Raw genomic sequence first — 7,761 nt, forward strand, 5'->3', positions numbered from 1 at the left:
GGGTGTAATAAAACGGTTGCCTGACCTAGTCAGGAAAACCAGTGACTTGGCAGAATTTAGGTCATTGGTTAATATGCATGACTAAATGCATGACGTGTATGACGTAATCATCTTTTTTGAAGTAACGTCTGTATTATTATATAAGATAAGATAAAACGGGACCTCAAAACAGTGAACATTGATACTGGGAAGACATAGCCCTAGAACACTACGCGGAGAGAGATGGTGACCAAGAAATGTATGGACAGTGAAAAATCACGGGCCTCAGCTCTGGAAGAAAAGCGTGCCATACGAAAAATGTCCAGCTCATCTAGATAGACCAATAAAGCGAAATAGGCCTGTTAATGCGTAAAATGTGGACTAGAGTGTCTCTCCACAATAGGGCTCTACAGTTATATACACGAAAAAGTGTTCTGCGAGATTAACCTTAGTCGTTGTACGACTGAATGAGGCCAACACTTTTACACAGGTCAAATGTGTCTTACCCCGCCCTATTTTTTAAAAATGGATCTAGCGTGCACCAGTTACGTGTGTGTAGGATTTTTGTAAATTTCAGATCTACTTGTGACTATTCTAATATAAGCTATTAATAATACCGCTCTAATATTGACTATAAGATAATTATTTATTATTAAACTGTATAATTATAACTGATTTAAAAAATAAAATACGCATTAAAAAAAAAACTTTGCGTCCTGAAAAAAAGACCACGCATTTCCCCTTTGTTAGCACCTCCTACCAGCACAGTTGACTACACAGTGGGGCGGAGTAAAAAGTTGCCGTATTCCGCGTTAAAACGGCGCCTTCGACATACACGGAGGTCACGGTTAAAATGCACAGAACACCTTGTGATGTATTTGCTAAATCGGAAGGCGTGTTTCACAGACTAACCAATCAAATCTTCCTAGGCTTTCAAGTTAGGCAGACTCTAGAAGCACGTGTAGTTGTTAATGTCTATTATTTGCGGCCAAAATTTTAGGTGATCATATTCAAATCATCATTGCTCATTACTTCAAATCACTGCACCTTACAGTAGATTATATCTAGATACAATAGGCCAAATTTCTACAAATGCTCCTGTTTCCCTAGTGATATTAGAGCATGGAATGGGTTGCAGAATAAATGCATGACGCATAGAGGTTTAAAAAAGACCAATCGTTTTTATCGCTATAACAATAGGTCTCGTTTTTTATATGTTAATAAATTAATAATGAATCTAGTATTTATTTTATAATCAATATAATAGTAATTATATCCAAATACTATAGTTCTCTCTTTTTAAATTAGTTTAAAATAAAAAGAAAGGGGGAGATATAGAATGTAGATATGGTATTTTAAAATTTCTTTGGGTGAGGGGAAGATACTATCAAGTAACAAATCTCAAGACTCAATCCAATCACAGCCATCAGACCAACACACATTAGAAAAAGTTCATTAATAGCACAACACACAGGTGTATACCAGGCCATCTACACAGCCCCAAAACATTGCTCTAGTTTTATTGACAACAATGATGAGAGAAAAGGGGGAGGAGCCAATTATTGATCGGTCAAGCCGTTAATTAGGTCACACACTAAGCATGCTAGTACGTTGATGCTTTTTGTATGTGTGTGCAACAGACACTGAGCGTGCTCTAAGATACGTTTTTTTTTTGGTCAACCAGTGGCTTGGAGAAGGCGGAATTTATCTAGAATCTAGATGTATAGGTAACACAGTTCACAAGCTATCATAGCTTTTTAGCCCCTTCCCCGGAAAAAAATATTCAGTACTGACTTTGGGGCCTTTTTCTTTTGTCAGACTGTGTTATATATAGAGTATAGACTATACTAGAGATAATAGACTACATAGATTAAAGATACTTAGAGTAAGCTAGATCAGCGCATGTTTTGTTTTTAGGTCAACCAGGTAAACTGATGTGTCCTCGAATGCCTAGGGGAGGGCAGGATTATCTAGAATAATCTAGATCTATATACTTAATATAGACTATAATCTATACGTAGATCTAGATTATATAGATCTAGATCTCATTCTATAGTAGCCTTTACTATCATGCTATGATTTAAACGTATTTTTAAAAATCCTTTTCTTTTTCTTAGAAACAGTTTAGACTAGGCCTACTCACTGTTAGATCTAGATGGTAGACCTAGATTCTAGATCTATATAGACTAAACAGTCTAATATTCTTATAATATAAGATCGATCTAATTATCTGATCTAGCTAGACTAGAATTGACTAGATCTGATCTGAATGGATTGTCAGAAAAAAAAAGGATTTAGTCGGCTTAGTGGCTTATACTTATACTGTAACTTTAGTTTGTTCCTAGTCTTAGACTTAGTGAAGTAATACTAATAGTAAGGTACTAAGGTGTTCTTGTTTTAGTGTTAGTGTTATGGGTTGGTTGTAGTAGTAGAATATTGTAGATCTAGACTAGTTTATTGTAGTGTGTTTGTGTCTAGTAGATCTAGTATCTAGGTCTAGTATAGATTGTAGTGATTTAGTTAGATAGTTGGTTTTATCAGTTTGTGTTAGATAGTTGGTTTGGTTAGTTTGTTGGTGTTTGGTAGTGGCGTAGATAGAGGGTTTTAGTTAGTTTCTGGGTTCAGTTGTAGTGGTTAGTGTATATATATTATATTTTATTATTGATTTATTTTTCATGTAAATAAAATATCGTTTTATTTTTAGTATTTCAAGTAAAGTTTTTGTTCTTGCTTTCTTTTAGTTAGTTTAGTGTAGTCTAGTTGTCTGGTTACTTAGGGACTCTAGCCTCTTGGTCGCAGACCGAGGTGCACAGATTAAGCCCACCCAGTAGCGCTAACATCTGCCTACTGTTATAAAATTTAATGTTGAGCAGAGAGAAAAGGTCTCTCTTGCGCCTCCTGACCTGCTCACATGTTAATTCACAGGACATCACAAACACATAATAACAATGTCTTGAGCACAGGTTGTTCATCAGCCCTAGACTTGGGGAGGGAGGGGGGCGGGGACTTGGTTCTCTTCTTTTCAATGTCAACATTCCTTCTCAGTCTAGTATCTAACAGTGCACACCTACTGCACTACTTGAATGGTGGTGTGCATGGCAGGGTTATAACTATATATAGATAATAATAAATAAAACATGATGATTGTTATTCTATACTGATTTATTTTCTTGCAAAAACAAAATAATTTTTTATAATAATAATAATAAAAGTCATGTGACCTTCACATTCCAATATTGTTTGCATAGTTTAAATTTGTTAAAAAAAATTTTCCCTATAGCCTGATGCCTACTTATGTACAGCTTATCCTGTTGAAGATGAGGAATATTATATTTGTAAGTTAGTCACAGTTTTACTTTGTGTTGACAATGTTAATATATGACTGTAATATGCATGCCTGACTCATTCTAAGACAGGAGATCTAAACAGATCTCATAGCTCGCTGTCTCTCTTTTGAATTTGCAAGTGTTCTTCTCTGAGAAATGCTTATCTCAATTCAGTTGAAGAAACAAGTTGAAGTTGAAGACTCCAATGCATTTTATGTGTACATTGAGTCATGCATGTTAATCAATGGCTTCAACTCTGCCAAGTCATTGGTTTTCATAGCTGATTCAGGCAGCCCATTCCATTCTCTAATGGCTCTAGGAAGAAGAAGCACTTGTACGAATTTGTTACTACTTCCTAATTAGCTTGTATCAACCAAGTCCAGCACCTGTCATGCTAATGTAACTTAGAATCAGGGCATAACTTAAACTGTTGTAAGGAATACCATAGCTAGTTCTTAAGTTTTATAGAGTCCTCTCAGGATTTTCCCTCAATCTCTTGTGGCTTGAAACTGCTGCAGCTTGTTTGGAATTGGGAGTACTAGATAAATAATCTTACTAGGCTGACAAGGTGTCTGCCCAAAAGCTCCTTATTTAATTAGCACCATGTATTCAGCTGTCAGTGAGAGTGATATAGTTATGCCCTGAATCTAAGTCACATCAGCATTACATTTAGAATTTTTTATTATAGACAAAATAATCTCACTATAATTTACCTGGTAACATAAACAGTGAAACCTGTTTAAGTACAATTACCAAACCTTTTTGTTGAGTTCTACTTGATTGATTGGTTTTAATTATTCCTTCCATCAGATAAGTTTGAAGCTTTGGCCAATGCAGCCACTGCCCACCACATGTTGTTGTATGGATGCGATGTTGAACCTTTATCTACAGAGAGCATCTGGTAAATGTATACTGCTCAAAAATGCTACATTTTTGAATAGGTTTTGTTGGTTGAAGGAAATTGTCTTTTGTGTAAATATAGCTGGAATAAGGTTATACTAGTTTAGCATTGTCTTTTTTTTAGTGATCAACAGAAAAATAAGTTTTTTCATTTACACAGACTTCAAACAAATTCTAAACCAGTGATGCCCAACCTAATTCAATCTGCGGGCCATTTTAATTCCAACACTAGTGTCATGGGCCACATGATGGAAAAGATACAAAAACTTGATGAAATTGACATAAAACTATCTTATTTCAAACCCGGGGATCTAGTACTTACATAAATTTTTGGGAAATTAGAATTTTCTTTTTACATTTCAAAAAATGCGCCCATGTAAGTTCTGTTTATATTTTGTTTTTCTTGTTTTTAAAAAACAGCCAAACTTTGGTTATAAAAATAAACATGTTGGCTAGCAATGGTATTATGTTCTACAAAAAAGTAAAGATTTTGTTCACTTTTTCTAATAAAAAAGTGAAAATATGTTTTAGTTTTTCTGGAATCATTTCTTTTATATTAATTAACTTGCGGAAAAGTTAATACTATTAATAATTTTTCTCACAGGGACTGTCCAGGCATGTGCAAAAATGGTTGGTCTACTATTATGTTTGCTTGGGCCAAAAATGCTCCTCCAACTGTCTTCCTAAAGGTAGAAACATTTTTTTTTAAAATCTAAATGAAAGTTTTTAAATAGTGTGCTGTTATAATCACAATGTGCACTATGAAGATTTAAACAATTTAAAATCCTTTTTATATCTGCATAAGCAGATCTTAGTCAATATAGATCGACTGTTGGACAAAAAAACAAAACATTTAAAACTATCAGTAAAACATTGATGCATTGTTTTTCTTTATAAAGGTGTAGCTTTGAGGGTCGGCAAGAACACTTCCATTAAAACTATTGTACTCCAGGTACACTATGCAAAGATTTTCAAAGGTAAGTTAAATTATTTAGGACTTAAATTTTTATTTATTTATTCCAATATAAAAAAAAAGTTATTTGTTTTCCATAATGTAATGCTTCATTTTGTAATAAACATTTATCATAAATTCTATAAAGTAAAAAAAAAATTGAAAGGTTTATGAGGTCAGCATGAAAAATAAAATGCTAATCAAAGATTAGCAGGTGATCAGAACTACTTTCAAATTAAAATTTTTAGCCCCTTTTCCTATAACTAAACTTTGGTCTATTTAGCTTTGGCATTTTAACAATAAATTTTTTTAAGATGGTCAATATGTTGCTTGGTGGTGTAGTGATCTTGGTGGACTGTCATTGGGTGATCTTGGTGGTCCCTGATTTGAACCCTGTCCACTGCAAACCCCCATCATTCTTTGGGAATGTTATGTGCTGGTGTGTAATCTGAAGAAACCTTTAAAACAAACAAAACAAATGATCAATATGATAAAAATACAGAATGACTGTAGAACATCAGAATAATGATATATAACTACACAATGACTACGCAATTAAAAATATTCATATTATATAACTACACAATGACTACACAATAAAAAAAATATTCATATTATATAACTACACAATGGCTACAAAAGCTAAAAGTTCACCTAACTAAAAGATTGTTGATTGATGTTACTACTCAACTACTTTGTATTGTGTTTGAATGTCACTTTCTTTCTGTCTCATGAAATACTGCATTCTTCCTTCATCTTTGGACTTATTATTATAATTACCTTCTATCTACTTAATATAGCCTGTAGTGTTGTGACTTTGACTCTTAATATTTTATGTAGATTCTGAGCCTACTGATCATTCAGGTCTTAAGATATACACCACATTTCAGAAGTAAGTTTTTAAACCCTTACTCTTGTATTTTAATTTGTGTAATCATTTCTATTGAAGTGTCAACACTCTTATTACAACCGTTCTTTCTGCTCCAACTTCTAGGCCTCAGTTTGTGGCTGGAATATTTCTTTTGGCTAGTTACTGGTTTCAAATTCCACCCCAAGTGTCGTGTAAGTATTGACATTTCATGGTAACAATGTAACAGTTCAACAGACATGCACATTATAAGAGAACCATGTAAGAGAAGTATGTGATAGCTCTGTAAGAGAGATATATGATTAAGTGTAAGAGAAGTATGTGATAGCACTGTAAGAGAGATATATGATAAAGTGTAACAGATCTATGTGATGAAACTGTAATTGAGATATATGATTAAGTGTAAGAGAAGTATGTGATAGCACTGTAAGAGAGATATATGATTAAGTGTTAGAGAAGTATGTGATAGCACTGTAAGAGAGATATATGATTAAGTGTAAGAGAAGTATGTGATAGCACTGTAAGAGAGATATATGATTAAGTGTAAGAGAAGTATGTGATAGCACTGTAAGAGAGATATATGATTAAGTGTAAGAGAAGTATGTGATAGCACTGTAAGAGAGATATGTCTATGATTAAATGTAAGGGAAGTAATCATAATTTTCAAAATTATTTATTGACCATAAAATGTAAGAGCCCTAATGTCTGGTCTTTTGGAATTGTTGAGAAATGTAAACTGTTTGCTATTCTTTGTATATTATAGCATATTGTAGCATATCCTGTAGATATCAGCTGTACTTTCCAAAAATAGAAAAGTATATTCCCCTTTGCATATAGAACACATGCTCATTGTGATAGTAAGTGTATGTGTTTTGCGTGGCTGGTAGTGCAGTGTGTGTGCCTGTGTATGAAATGACCAGTGGACCTTGAGTGTACATGCTTGAGTGAACAGCAGTGTGTCAGGAACTGTGTGTAAAAGGAAGTCAGAGTATAGAGAACAAGTGGCTGGAGTAAAGAGCATAAAGATGGACGAATAAAAACATTGTGTTTATTGAAGCTCGTGTTGTTTTAGTCTATTACATGGTGTCAGATGGACCGACTCCACCCGCCACAACCACTGGAATTAAATGGCAACGTAGCAGAAAATTGGAAAAGGTTCAAACAATCCTTTCAGATATATTCGATAGCAAGTGGACTGGATACAAAAAGCAGAGAATTACAGTCTATGACATTATTGCATGTGATTGGATAAGAAGCAGTGCAAGTCTATAACACTTTCCAATGGACCGACAATGAATGTAATGAATGTGAGATTAGCAAGTCCTTCCATACACTTCACTGCATTCTTAATAAGTTCGAGAAGTACTGTCTACCAAGAAAAAATGTTACCATTGAAAGACATGTTTTTTTCCAGCGTTCTCAACATGAAGGAGAGTCATTTGACAACTTTGTCACTGACATCAAACTCAAGGCAAAGACATGTGAGTTTGATTTGCTTAAAGATTCCCTAATAAAGGATAGGATAGTTGGTGGCATAAGGAATGAGAACACCCTAGCAAGACTTTTGAGAGAACCAGATCTAGACCTTAACAAGGCAGAAAATATATGTCGGGCAGCTGAGGCAACTGAATGGCAGCTTAAACTCATGAATGAAGAAAGTGGGGTACACGTTGTGAATTCAGCTACCAATAGCTTTAAAAGAACAAAAGGAAATGTGAGTTGTAGCTATTGTGGCA

At 34.2% G+C, this 7,761-nt stretch overlaps 1 long non-coding RNA gene across 4 annotated transcripts; it reads left to right on the forward strand.

Moving 5' to 3' along the window:
- The first annotated feature begins 1,111 nt into the window (after positions 1-1,111).
- On the forward strand, positions 1,112-4,887 carry LOC129924180 (uncharacterized). 4 transcript variants are annotated; one of them, XR_008776156.1, is made up of 4 exons: positions 1,112-1,706; positions 3,260-3,314; positions 4,116-4,206; positions 4,810-4,887. It is a non-coding gene; the product is annotated as an uncharacterized LOC129924180 (long non-coding RNA). The 4 variants fall into 4 exon arrangements; XR_008776158.1 differs by lacking the exon at positions 1,112-1,706 and adding an exon at positions 1,713-1,905; XR_008776157.1 differs by lacking the exon at positions 1,112-1,706 and adding an exon at positions 1,713-1,864.
- The last annotated feature ends 2,874 nt before the right edge of the window (positions 4,888-7,761 follow it).

This window comes from Biomphalaria glabrata, unplaced genomic scaffold, assembly GCF_947242115.1.
Source record: "Biomphalaria glabrata unplaced genomic scaffold, xgBioGlab47.1 scaffold_19, whole genome shotgun sequence".
Lineage (NCBI taxonomy): Eukaryota > Metazoa > Mollusca > Gastropoda > Planorbidae > Biomphalaria > Biomphalaria glabrata.